This window comes from Gadus morhua, chromosome 8, assembly GCF_902167405.1.
Source record: "Gadus morhua chromosome 8, gadMor3.0, whole genome shotgun sequence".
Lineage (NCBI taxonomy): Eukaryota > Metazoa > Chordata > Actinopteri > Gadiformes > Gadidae > Gadus > Gadus morhua.
Window position 1 is genome coordinate 6,391,852 of NC_044055.1, and position 13,781 is coordinate 6,405,632.

Genomic DNA, 13,781 nt, shown 5'->3' on the forward strand with positions numbered 1-13,781 from the left:
ACTCTTCGTTGTGAGGCAAACTACCGAACCGTATGCCTGTTCGGAGGCATCACAGAAGACATGCATTGTATAGTCTGTGGCTTCAGTGGCGATGTCCTGTGGTGCGTAGGTTGGCGGTAGGGAGATATTTGTCAGGCCTCGAGGATGTCAGGTGGAAGGTTTGGGTCGTCCCAGCTCCTCTTCTTCGCCCACAGTTTCTGGACGAGGACCTTGGTCGTGTTGTGTAGGGAATGATGACTCCCAGAGGATCATATTATCTTGCCAGCACCTTGTATACGTGGCGCATGGTAGGAATCTCGCTCTCCATCAGCTTGGGCTTGTAGCCAAGTTGATCAGTGGGACAATGCCACCGTAGGCCCAGAGCCGGCTCTCGAGGGTCGGTACTCTTCTCAGCTAGCCATAGCTCTGTGCTCTCTGATCTGGCAGTGTAAGGCAGATGGGAGACAACAGATGGGAAGTTACTTGCCCACTGCCGAATCTCGAATCCTCCCGAGGCTAGACACTGCCGCATCTTGTCCACGAGGAGCTTGGCAGACTCAGGTGTTGAAAGGCTCAGGAGACAGTTGTCCACGTAGCACGACTGCTCTATGGACTGCAGGATGTCTTAGTTTCCCTTGAACTTCTGCTTCTTGGCCTCCGACCGAAACGTGAGATAAACGTGAGATAAACTGAGAGGTTGCGAGGCCTGGTCACAGGAACTTGCTTATCTCTTTTGGGGGCCTGTGGCCCTTCAATCCGATGGCGCTGTGCCATTCTTGCGGACAGCCTTTGAGCTTCGGCCTTTACTTCGGCCGTTTGTATTGAGGCGACCTTGAGCCTGTAAATGCTCCACGAAGCCGTCCCTCGATTGTTTAGGGAGCTTACTGAGGAGCCGGTCGACATGGCCGGTCGACATCACTTCCATCCCGTTGGGCCCTTCCAGCTTTGTAAGCATTCCCACTAGTAGGTCGACGCTAAGGACGAAGCTCTGGAGGGCTTTGGAATCTCCTGCTTTGAGGTCAAGAGAGATCAGGATTGCGGCAATCTCGCTTTGTGCGAGTTGATGTGGCTGTCCATATTGCCGCTGTAAGGCCTGCATGGCGGCGGTGTAGGGCTGCGCATAGTGCCTGCAGGACTGTGCTCTCAACATGGCTTCATCCAGAACAAGGTGCTAACATGGTACTTGTAATGCTCAGAGAGTTCAGTGTGGGGACTGAGTAGGTAGTCCAGCGCCATCTTCAGGTCAGTGAAGTCTCTCTCATTGTCATTGACCAAGTTAGGCAGTTTTGGTACTGGGACTGGCTGCCTGGGAGGCTGGAGAGCGGATGGCATCTGTGTTGGTGTATACTGGGGCTGAAGGGCATACATTTGTAAGGGCTGACACAGTGCTGGACCAGGTGCTAGAGGCACCAGCTGATAGTCTGGAGTTGTTGGAGCAGGCTGGGGCTGGTACACCGGTTTTCGATGATGGCTCAGCTGGTACGGCGGCAGTTGATACACTGGCTGTGCAGGGATGAAGTATGCACTAATCCTGGGTGCTTGACTCCAAGCCCCCAATGACTCAATGACTCTCACATTCCTCTGCTTGCGACCATTTATTGATCCATTTATTAAAAAGATCCAAAGACAAAGAACGGGTGCATTACGGTACCATTTTTATAATATTGTTAATAGCCTAATAAACATTTCAGTTGTGTTAGTATTTAATTTTTCATTTGCTTGTTTAGCTGTTTATGGCAGTTAACAATGTTGGTGTATTACAATTATTTATGTGGGTAGGCTACTCCAACATCATTGCTGATCGATATGTTACAATTTATTTGTATATAAATTATTGATTGCATTTTTAGTAAAAAGGAATCCGTTTCTTAAGCAATAACATTGAACGGTAGTTTTTTCTAGGCCTACATAGATTTACTATGTTGTTGGTGTTATCTGTTATATGGAGCAATCTTTCATATTTATGAAGTTAACTTATACTTCCATGCAGGGCTCGAGTTATGATGTTTTGTGGGGGTCCCTTGAAGTTCTTGAAGGGGGGGGGAGAGAAGACCGTACCGGCCTTGTGCTCAGGCCTTGCGCTGGTTTGTTGACGGGGGGGTGCTAAAAAACAATGATATTTCTGCATCCGGTACCATATGAACTAGGGCGTGGCTAGGCTCCCATTATGCAGAAGCATATCTCTCCTTGATGTTGCCCTGTGCCATTGTAGCCTGGCACCACCCAGCTAGCCACTTCCGCTCAATTTTCAGTTCATTTCAGTACTAGGTCTGGGGCTGTTTCCCAATGTGAAGGCTGCAGCCTTGCTAGGACGCGTCCTTGGTCTGCTTCATATGCATGGGTTCCTTGGAAGCCAGATTTTTGGCTGTCCAATCAGCGAACAGTAGCCTGGCTCCGCCCGCCTAAGTACTTCCGCTCAATTTGAATTTCCCTTCAGTACTAGGTCTGGACCTGCTGTATGTAATTTGGTTTTCTGGTGCCGCCACAGCAGCCCCAAATCAGCGAACAGAGGGCGTGTCTGAGAACAATGACGATAAAGTCGTACGCCAGTTTGAGTTGTTGTTGTAGGTCGGTAGTTGATTTACATTGTGCAATTTTTCCCTGATAAATTAAATTAGACGAACAAAACCTGCAGCTGTCGTTGACGGACATTTTCGTGCAGACGCGCAAGGTGTTTGGTTTGTGTACAACCTGCGCGTGATTCCCGGCGCATGACATACGTCACAACCAAACGTTAGCGATTGGTTATGGCAGATCCAGAGTGGCACTGGGCAGATCCAATCATTTTAAACTTCAACAGACACCCGCCTTCAAGTGAGTTAACGTTTGTCAATTGATTAGGTCCAGACTCTCTGTACAAATGAAATGAAATGAAGTGAAGTACGAGAGTCTGGTAGAACCAGGCTAAGCGAACAGAGGGAGTGGCTGAGAACGATGACGTCGAGGTCGCGCGCCAGTTTCAGTTGTAGTCAGAGGGAGATCAGGAAGACAATGGAGAAGGATACGGGAGAAGCTATTTTTTCTGCTGTGGGATCGCTGCCGAATATGGATCAATTAAAGCCGGAGCAAGAACAAGCATTGCTGAGTTTTGTTGGTGGCCATGATGTTGTGGCGCTTCTCCCCACCGGGTTCGGAAAAAAGTTTGATTTTCCAGCTGGCTCCGTTAGTGGTGAAGGAGCCGGTCCCGTCGCATGACATACGTCACGACCAAACGCTATGCGATTGGTTATGGCAGATCCAGAGTGGCACTGGGAAGATCCAATCATTTTAAAACTTCAACAGACACCTGCCTCCAAGTGAGTGAACGTTTGACAGTTCCAGACCTTCTGTACAAATTAAATGAAGTACGATGGTCTGGTGGGACCAGGCTAGCGCCATTGAGCAGTTTACGTAGGAATGAATGGGCGCCATTTTGGAATCCGGTGTCCATTCTATAATGTGTCCATGCTTGACTCTGACGAAGTCCCGTGCACCTCGTAAAACTCTAGGACCCTACGGCGCTACCTGGGCTGTCCCAAGTGCCTGAATAGAAATAACAATATACATTATATATCTATATGCGATACCATATAGCAAACTAACAGGGAATTTACAACAGTGAATGTGTATGTGTGTGTGTGTGTGATTGTGTGTCTGTGCGTGTGTGTGTTTGTGTGTATGCTATATGTGTGTGTGTGTGTGTGTGCGTGGCTGTGTGTGTTTGTGTGTTTGTGTGTGTGTGTGTGTATGTACGTGTGTGTGCGTGGCTGCGAGTGTGTGTATGTTTGTGGCTATCTGTGTGTTTGTTTGTGTGTATGCTGTATGTGTGGGGCTGTGTGTCGTGTGTTTGTGTGTGTTTGTGTGCGTGGCTCTGTGTGTGTGTGTGTGTGTTTGTTCGTGGCTGTGTGTGTGTGTTTATCTGTGTGGATGTGTGTGTGCGTGTGTGTTTGTGTGCGTGGCTGTGTGTGTGTGTTTATCTGCGTGTGTGTGTGCGTGTGCGTGTGTGCGTGCGTGCGTGTGTGTGTGTGTGTGTGTGTGTGTGTGTGTGTGTGTGTGTGTGTGTGACGTCTTGGTAACCGTTTTCACAGCTGAGCCTTGGAGAGAGGTCTGTCCGCACCTAACAGCTGTGTTTAGCTGAGTCACGCTATCCGACGGAAAAACGCTTTCATTTCTTCCTGAATTATTCATGAAACACAGTTTCTTATTCATGTACTAATGTAAATACGTGTATTTCACGATGATATGAAAAGATTCTCACCAATATTTTATCTTTGAACATATTCAAAAATACACATATATTTTTCTGACAGTAAGGCTCTAAAACACAGACATACATTTCAACTGAATTCATGTAAGTCTGAAATAAGGTGCAACATTTATTGAGGAAACGGAAAATAAATAAGTGGATAAAAGCAATCAAGCCCTCGATCTATCCTAACGGGCAGAGCTGTGATTTCACGCCGCTCACACTCGTATCAAGCAGTGAGTCAGAGGCACACCCACTTTATCCTCCATTTGTTGATCTTACGTTACTCACACGTTAATAAACTTGACCTTTTAAACTGTTTGCAACAATTAAAAGATAGAGATAAAGGGCGAAATATAGGCAGGAAAGAGACAGGATAGTGTGGTTGAAACTGGTTTAATTCATAATATTTACCTTATTTTAGTCCTTGAGTCACAGAAGACTCATCTCAGAGGATGTTTTACTAAGTAAGTGAAAACCCCAGTTGATCCACCTATGACAGTTAGTGGAAGGGGTTGCTTGTGCATTTTACTGTAACTGAAGAGGTAATTGAAGAGGTATGGCTCCGGGGTCTTCCTGTTCTCGCAGCTGGGCTGCTGTTGTTGTTGGAAATAGACTGCGTCTCAGTAAAGCTTGCAGTGAAACGCTGTCAACCAGCAGCAGTGCAGGGGTGAGAGAGGTTGGCAACATGAAAATTAAAAGTCAGCTACACTGAGTACCTACACACAGTCACAAAAATACGCATGCACGCACACACTCTCTCACAAACACATGCATACACACACATACACACGTAAACAAACACACACGCACGCACGCGCGCGCACACACACACACACACACACACACACACACACACACACACACACACACACACACACACACACACACAATTTGGAGTTGGAATACAATGGAATGCAATCTTCAACGGGGAATATGGCCAGACACAGTATAACAATAAATGACAGTGGCATTATCTGATACGTGCTATTACACATAATTCCTCATTAGTAGCTTATCTTCATTAAAGATTAATCAATTATTGAACAAACCTAAGGTTATATTTGTTTTAATTATTCCTCCATAATATGTTTTCTGTGTATGAATGTTTAAACGTTTAAAAAAAAAAAAAAAAATCATGCCATAAATCAAACAAGTTCGAGATGGAATAGGTTAATTAAAGGCAGGATAGCTTTGGGGTTAGGGTTATTTGACTCAGCGAAAACGAGAGTTCGAAAAAAAGAGTTTGATCCCCAATGTTCATAGATGACTTGTAGACACATATTAACTCAATGTAAGTCACTAAAGTAGTTATAAACATTTGTGTTGATCACATTACAGTCACAGTCATTTTCGGTGATGGCCATGTATGCAAAGTATTGAATTTGTTCTGAATTGACCAAATTAAAGTAATTGAATCCACGCAGAACAGATTGTCATGTGGATCACATGCTCTTTCAGAAAAACACCCCGTCGCTGTCCTAACATGCATGTCCATCCTCGCATGCATGTCTGTTATATCATGCAAGTCTTTGTATGCGATGCGAAACCTTTGGGAAAATACACACACAAAGGCCCGGTTTTGGTTCCAACTTTGGGGCAGATAGAGTTTCCACATATGTTACAGATTCATTCATATTGTACTTTTACTGTTCTGGAAATTAGTGTAGGCCTACTGTCTTCCTATTGTCATTTCTAAGTTACACCAAATGACTTTCAAACTACTTACAGACAGAATATTTGTGTTGAGGGAAGCTATCTAGGTCACCTTCTGTTGTGCAATGTGTGTACATTACATTAAGTCATTATGAAAAGGCTAGGTAAAGAAGAGAACAACTTACAGTTGTAAGGAGGGCAGAGGTTGGGTTAGTCAGGTTTATGTAAGCTTGTTCAATTTCAGCAAAGCTTGGAAAGAATTCCACACGTCTCTCACCGAAACATTCCTACAACATTGACTGACTGACTTGATGGATGGATGAATTGACAGACGGGTGGACACCATTGTAGCCGTTGTACCCTCATTAGGTTTCAAGAAAAAGGATCTCTCCATATCCCAACCATGCGATGCCGTGAAATGTGTATTTTAAGTATACAATTGAATGTTTGGCAGGGACAGAAGGGTGAGTGATAGAGTGTGCGGGTTGAGGTAATGGCTTTCTGTAAACATCAGTTAGCAGCAGTTTAAATACACATCTACACACATCTTAACAGGATGCTCGGATCAAACATGCCCTCTATTGGCCACTCCAGAAAATGCCTAGTTCAACACGATTGCGAAAGAATTAGGTGTGTATATATCGACAAATAGATATATAATTGTTAAATTCTTCAAATCTTGAAGTGAATTCCACATAGTCTCTTACCAAAACATTTATCTAATTTTGACTGACTAACCGACCCATAACATTACTCTCCGGTTCAAGAGCATGTGTACCCTCTGATGGTAAGTAATTAAAAATTCCGGGATCAATAAAGTCCTCTGAATCCGAACACAATTGTACTGTGTAAACAAAAAGTTTGTCCATGATATGAATAGCGAATGGTGTGCTTGCTATTTTTAACACTTTGGTGGTTTAACTGTTTGATAAGTTTGGCAGGGCTATTCAAATTGTGTGTAGGTTTATAACAGAGGGAATAAGGCAATAGGAATATTGGTATATATATTTGTACTGCTAACATATTTGTACTGCTATCGTCATAAATATTTGGCCTGTTAAGCCCTTTGAGACTGTAATGGTGATAAAGGGCTATACAAATAAAATTTAATTTAATTTAATCATTACATAAGAAACAAATGTATATCTTACAGTAGATGGACTCTGAACAATGGCAGCCCTGATAGACAAGTGCACCATTCATACGAGATGGTCAACCAGCGTCCACCTCTGGGTTTAAACCCATTTATTATCCCACCGCAAGGGTAGGATAAGGCAAATTATGCATACCCCTGTGTTGACCATACCAGTGTCTGGCGTGTTGCTCTAACCAGGGTCGTGGCGGCTGTGATGTTGCTGTTAAAAACATGTTTCCCAGAGGGGCCTTGGCTGGCTCAGCACTGAAGCCTGACATAGGCGGTAAGCCCCACTTAATGGAAGATCAATATTGGCGCACAGCTCTCGTTCATGTCTAGCTTTCATTCTCACAGATTAGGTACCAGTGGTTCACTTGGAGAATGCTGGTGCTAATGCTGCACCTTATTAGTATTACCTCGAGCTAACTGTTTTCTGAAGACAACGGGGTTGGCCAGCTGTAAAGCAGATCTGGGGAAATTATGTTTTAAAGTTATAGGGGAGCTGTTGCATCTGATACTTGGGCAGCGTAAGTCTGGTGGACAAACAAGTTTAGCGAGGACACAAGAACAAAAAATGACACGATTGTAAAGAAAACAAACGATTCCTCACGATTCCTTCAGTACCTCAGGGATTTAGTAGCTTGTCGAAACCTCCGCCAACAACAATGCAAATCAAGTGTGTGAGTGGTCAGAAATTCAAGGCATGCAGGGTTCCTTTGGATTTGTTTCCGCAATCAGAACTCTGATGTCCCACTTCTATTGATCTTAATTAATCGTACATTCCATGATCAAACATAAACCGCATTGAGGAGAAAACAAGTTTCTACTCAAATAACCCTTTTGGTGCCGGCAAGCAATTTTTTGTAACTTCTTTTGATGTTGGCTGCCTGCTTCACATTTGTAAATTCATCTCTTCCTGAAGATTTAATCTTCCATATTTAGCTTTTAACGTGATGGCTTTGTACAGCATGCATTCCCTTTGAATTCTTAAGTTGCAATTGCATTTTTCTCATTTGTGTAGTCAGATGTGAGTTAATACAAATATATATTGAATTCATCAAGGGATTGAGCAATGAAAGGTACATAATTATCGGCCAACATTGTCATACTCCTTATCTATCTCTCATACTCAAAATGAGAGATAATTCTGAAATTTGTAGGAGCATTATTGCTGTTACAACGTCACATGCAAACGCATTCTCTTATACCTCTGGAATATGGCAATATCTGAGTGACAACCACAGCCTTTTTCAGAAACATGCTGGAAGTGAGATGTCACAGACGGCTTGTTTATCCTGCAGTCCAAAAGTCCTGAGTCGGGGGCCAATGGCGGGCTCCCCAGCCTGTGTTTACACTGTCTGCTTCCTCTGTGCCTGTTTGGAAGAAGGAGGGAAAGGACCAGTCGAATATAAACACTGAACAATAGACTATGGAACCAGGAGGATTTGCACCCAAAACCCTCGTCACTGGGAGAGCCGTTTTAGTGGCACATGAGGACAACTGGACATTTAAATATCCACCAGAAATCCACAAGCTAAATCCTCACAACATTCAAGAACAAAAAGGGAGAACTAAATAATATGAGACGATGTTAAGATAATACTGGATATTTTCCAGAGTTTATAGAGTTTATTAAAATTCATGCTCACGCAAAAAAATCTGTTCGGAATCCAAAAGGCATTCCTAATGTGAAAGTGAGTTTATACGACCGACCGTTATTCTGCTCCCTGGGGTAATTACGCTAAGTTGTGTGTTTATTTTACCTAATGGGCCCCCAGGCACAAGGGCCCCTGTGGGCCTAGCAGAGGGCAAGGGGGGCCGAGCCCGGGTGCGTCGCATTAGCCGCGGCGCCCGGGTAAGCGCCAAGCAGGCCAGCCCATCAGACGACGATCCGGCTGCTATCGGCGTCCCACACCGTTACAGAACCGCATTTCTCTGGAGAGAGGGGCTTGACCCCCCCCACGTCTCCCCCAACCCCCCCCCCCCCCCCCCCCCCCCCTCCCCACTCTTAAAGAGAAGATGTGGCTTCGTATTACCAGACCCCCGACCGGCTGGGTGGTCTCGGGCTTAGCTACGTAACAGCGGAGCACAGACGTTCCCAGAACGGGGTTTGGGATACAGTGAGAATGCCTAATTTCAGGCTGATAGCAAACGCCTGATAACCTGATGATGTTAGCTGATAAGCTAGGCCTTAGCTTAGGGCTGGCAACTCAACGGTGAATTTCCTGCGAGGAGGCGCGGTCCAATAAAACCCAAGTAAATGTTTACTACTAGAAATTCTTGCTTTACACAAGACTGTATTTTATTGTTTCCTTGATTCCTCAGGGATAATAATGGGCGATAAACCGTGACCCGTCTCGCTGTTTAGCTCGTCGAGGGGACGGTCCTTTCGCTGTCAGCATTTCAGTGCGTCAGAGGAAGTGTGTGTTGATTCCTCGCTGCTTCCCGGCCTTCATCGGTATCCACAGAGCTACCTCATTTTCCCACTGCGTAGATGGGACCAAAGAGTCTGGTGTTTGAGGTATAGGTTGCAATATTTTCATTAAGGGCCTTTCTTAGGGGGTTACACTGCATAGGAGAGACCTTGGAGTCGGGTATTGGAGGTATAGGTTACAATATTTACATTCAGGGAATTTCTTAGGGGGTTACACTGCATCGGAAGGACCGTAGAGTCTGGTGTGAAAGGTACAGGTTACAATAGGGGGTTACACTGCATAGGGTGGACCCTAGAGTCTGGTGTTAAAGGTACAGGTTACAATATGGGGTTACACTGCATAGGACGGACCAGAGAGTCTAGTGTTGGAGGTATATGTTGCATAATATTTACATTTAGTCGATTTTAAGGGGGTTATACTGCATAGGAGAGACCGTAGAGTCTTGTGTTTGAGGTATATGTTAAATATATTTACATTCAGTGCATTTCTAACGGGGTTACAATGCATAGGAGGGACCGTAGAGTAGTGTCGGAGGTACGGGTTAAAGTAGGGTTTAAACTGCTTAGGAGAGACCATAGGGTCTGGGGATCATTGTATGGGTTACAATAGGGGGTTCAAATGCATAGGAAGGGAACATGGTACATGTTACAGTAGGGGGGTCCCACCGCTTACTAAGAGAGGATGGAGACTGGTTGTCTGAGTATCAGTTACAATAGGGTTGTGGGGAGCATGTTTTTGGGTTGCGGGAAGGGGGGGGGGGGGGGGGGGGGGGGTGGGCTCTGGATTGTGTGGGGGGTCTTTTGGGACCAACATTTGGGTCTATCCTGCTACTGTCCCATGTCCCCAGCTCCCCCCCCACCCCTCAGGGCTGGGGGGGAGGGGGGTAGGGCAAAGTAGGTGTGGCCTGTGTGTTTCCTGCCCTTCAACGCCAGCCCTCTAATTGGAAATATGGGTGGCCATGTTTATTGACATGGCTGCTGCAATGCTCTGAGGTTGTATATATATTTTCATGGCGTGTTCTCAGCGGTGCTGCGTTACAACCCCCCCCCCCCCCCCCACCCTGAGAGAGAGAGAGAGAGAGAGAGAGAGAGAGAGAGAGAGAGAGAGAGAGAGAGAGAGAGAGTCTCTCTCTCTCTCTCTCTCTCTCTCTCCCTTTCCTCCCCTCTGTGTACTTAGTGTCATTGTGAGCACTACATGTGTGTTCGTACAATCATGCGTGGCTTATCGTTGTGTTGTTGACTTTACTCGATAACATCAAGCGTCTGAATCCGCTAAACTTTCTTCCTTCCAAGTAAAATGACTTCAAACTCACAGACACGGTGAAGACCTCACCCAAATCGGATCATTAGACTGAAGCGTTTGGTTCGGTTGAAGCCTCCGCGGTCCTCCTGGTCCGGTAAAGAGGCCTGGATAAAGAGCCTCCTCAGATGAGCCATGGCGGAGAGTGGTGGCGGCGCGTGTTTACGTTCCAAACCAGCGCTGTTGAGTGGAAGGCGGAAGGCGCGGGGCTTTCTAGTCAAGCTGTGGCTACACAGAGCCTGGGCCCGACTCTGATAGAGTAAACACACACATACACACACACGCACGCACGCACACACACACACACACACACACACACACACACACACATACACACACACACACACACACACACACACACACACACACACACACACACACACACACACACACACACACACAGACACAAACACAAAGAAACACACACATTTGCAATCACACACACATACTCTCTCTCACACTTACACTCTCTCAAACACACACACACACACACACACACACACACACACACACACACACACACACACACACACACACACACACACTCCTCCCTGGCCATCAGCTGGAGACCACACACCCAGACCACACAGAGTCTGAGTGCAGACCGGGGTCCCTCTCACGCAAAAGGGCCTACAACTGTCTGTCCAAGTCGCTCTCTCTCTCGCTCTCTCTCTCTCTCTCTCTCTCGCGCTCTCGCTCTCGCTCTCTCACTCTCTCACACTCTCTCTCGCTCTCGCTCTCTCACTCTGTTGTATGATTGTTTGTTTTTTAGGAAATCAAGACCCCACATTCTACATGTATATATATCGGTATTATATCGGATGGAAAATATAGCATGCTTGATTTTGTAGCATCAACACACCACAGGGTCAGTGTTGTGTGGCCTTGTCGTCGTGTACGCTAAGGCTAGTTTAAGTTCGGTCATTGAGTGTGAGTCCATCACCCTCAGTTCATATCAGGTAGATTATATGTGTGTGTGTGTGCGTGTGTGTGTGTGTGTGTGTGTGTGTGTGTGTGTGTGTGTGTGTGTGTGTGTGTGTGTGTGTGTGTGTGTGTGTGTGTGTTATGTTTAATGTTTTCGAAAGCATTTATGATTTATTCAGGAACATTCTTTATTGCTAGTGATTCACAATGTTTAGCAATGTTTACTTAAAATACAATAACCACTACAGCCCGACCCTTGACCCTGGCACTGGCTGGTCTCGCATATTGTTCTGCTTATCAATCGATCTGCTTACACTCAGACGGCCTTGGTTTGTTTTTTCGATGACTCTGTTGTCACTTATCGCGAATGATGTTGCTTTGCTGCTGTCGTAATGTTATCAAATCAAGTCAAACACAATGGGCAGATCTCGTCCTATTTTGTGGGAGTCCTTTTTATTAACACAGACAACTTGTCCAATTCCAATATGGACGTCAACAATTAATTTGCACGCCCCTGTCAACACAATGTGGATACAAATTGTCTTTGCCGGGTTGTTTAAAAGCAGCCGACCTAAGGTCATTGGTCACTGAAAGGAAAATCAGGTCAGCGTCTCATAAATTCATGCTGAAGTGTCAGTCAGACTCTCATTAAGGGGACACTCCTCTTTTATATAGACTTTGTTCTGTCTTTCTGTCTCTATTACGTCTCACTATTCATGCTCTCCCACTATCTCTAGTCTATTCATCTGAGTCTAGAGTCATAGTGCTACTAGATATTTTATAGACCGATTATTGTTATTGCATTATTAAATCAGATGAAGTTGATGAGGATACTGTTGTTATTTGTTTTTGTTAGGATTTATATGATACTGCCATTAGGACTAGTTCTATAAAATAATTAGTATGTAATCAACTAATAATAATAAAAGTAGCTTTCAGATTACAAAATGTAACTTTGTTTAAAAAAACTAACAATTGAAACTGCTTAAACAATAAAATTTGATATGGGAGACGCTCAAAGAACGATTTATACGTAAATTATCAGTATTTAGGATCTAAGATGGATCCTAAAAGATATGGATATTTCCTCAGGACCAGGTTTTCAAAGTGCTGAGGGGTGTATTTATCACCAATGGACCCCCAAGAACCTGTTCTCTTTGGGGGCCATATGTGAGCCATGGCTGGATTTCTTAGAAAGTGTCAGGAATTTGACATTGTGTTACTTGTGCCATTGGCTGCATGTACCGTTTGAAACTGATACTCGGACCTCCCAGAAGTCGGACCTGTTGTATAATGAGCACAATGCAAATGAAACGCACAATGCGACGCCAACTGCACTGGAAAAATAAAGATCAATGGGAAATATGTTTTGGTTATTATAACATAAAATATATTGTAGCCTAATAGAAGCAAATAATGTCAGGTATACAATTGCAGAAATACATGCAGGATACATTTTGTGATTATTGTGGAGAGTTACAGCCAGCAGATGACAGCAAAACACAAAATAAACCGTTATTTTAGGATGAAACAAAAATGTAATCAATAAGTTTGGATTCTGGATAAGCATATATTTGACATGTATTATTCATATATTTTTGGATCCATCTTCGATCGCTGATCCTTTACATATAAAACGTTTTTTCAGCACCTTCGAAAATCAAATTTCATTAATGTGCTTATGCCGATGTTTCAATTGTTTGGTTTGTGAAACAAAGGCATTGTTTTTAATAATAGCTACAATAATTAACTAGCAGTTTATACTTGGGTTTTGTAAATTGGCCATTTACTTAATTTCATTATTGTGTAACAAACTACTTACAGTGATGGGGGAATTAAATGCATTGTCTGGAAGCTTTGAGTCCTTCATTATGGCTTCAGTATACCGTGTAAGCCTATTCGTATTCCTAATCATATCTGTGTGCCGAACGAATGATTGCAATACAGCCCCAAATCAATATTCCCTCATATGTGAAAATAATCACCATAGGCTCCACATGCATCCGTAATATAATTCATATTGAGTAGCCTACTGTGTTTTCCTGTGCCTAAGTCTACATGATTTACTTATTGAATCAGGACGCAAAAATATGAATTGTACATATTAACTATGATAACATAATAGGTC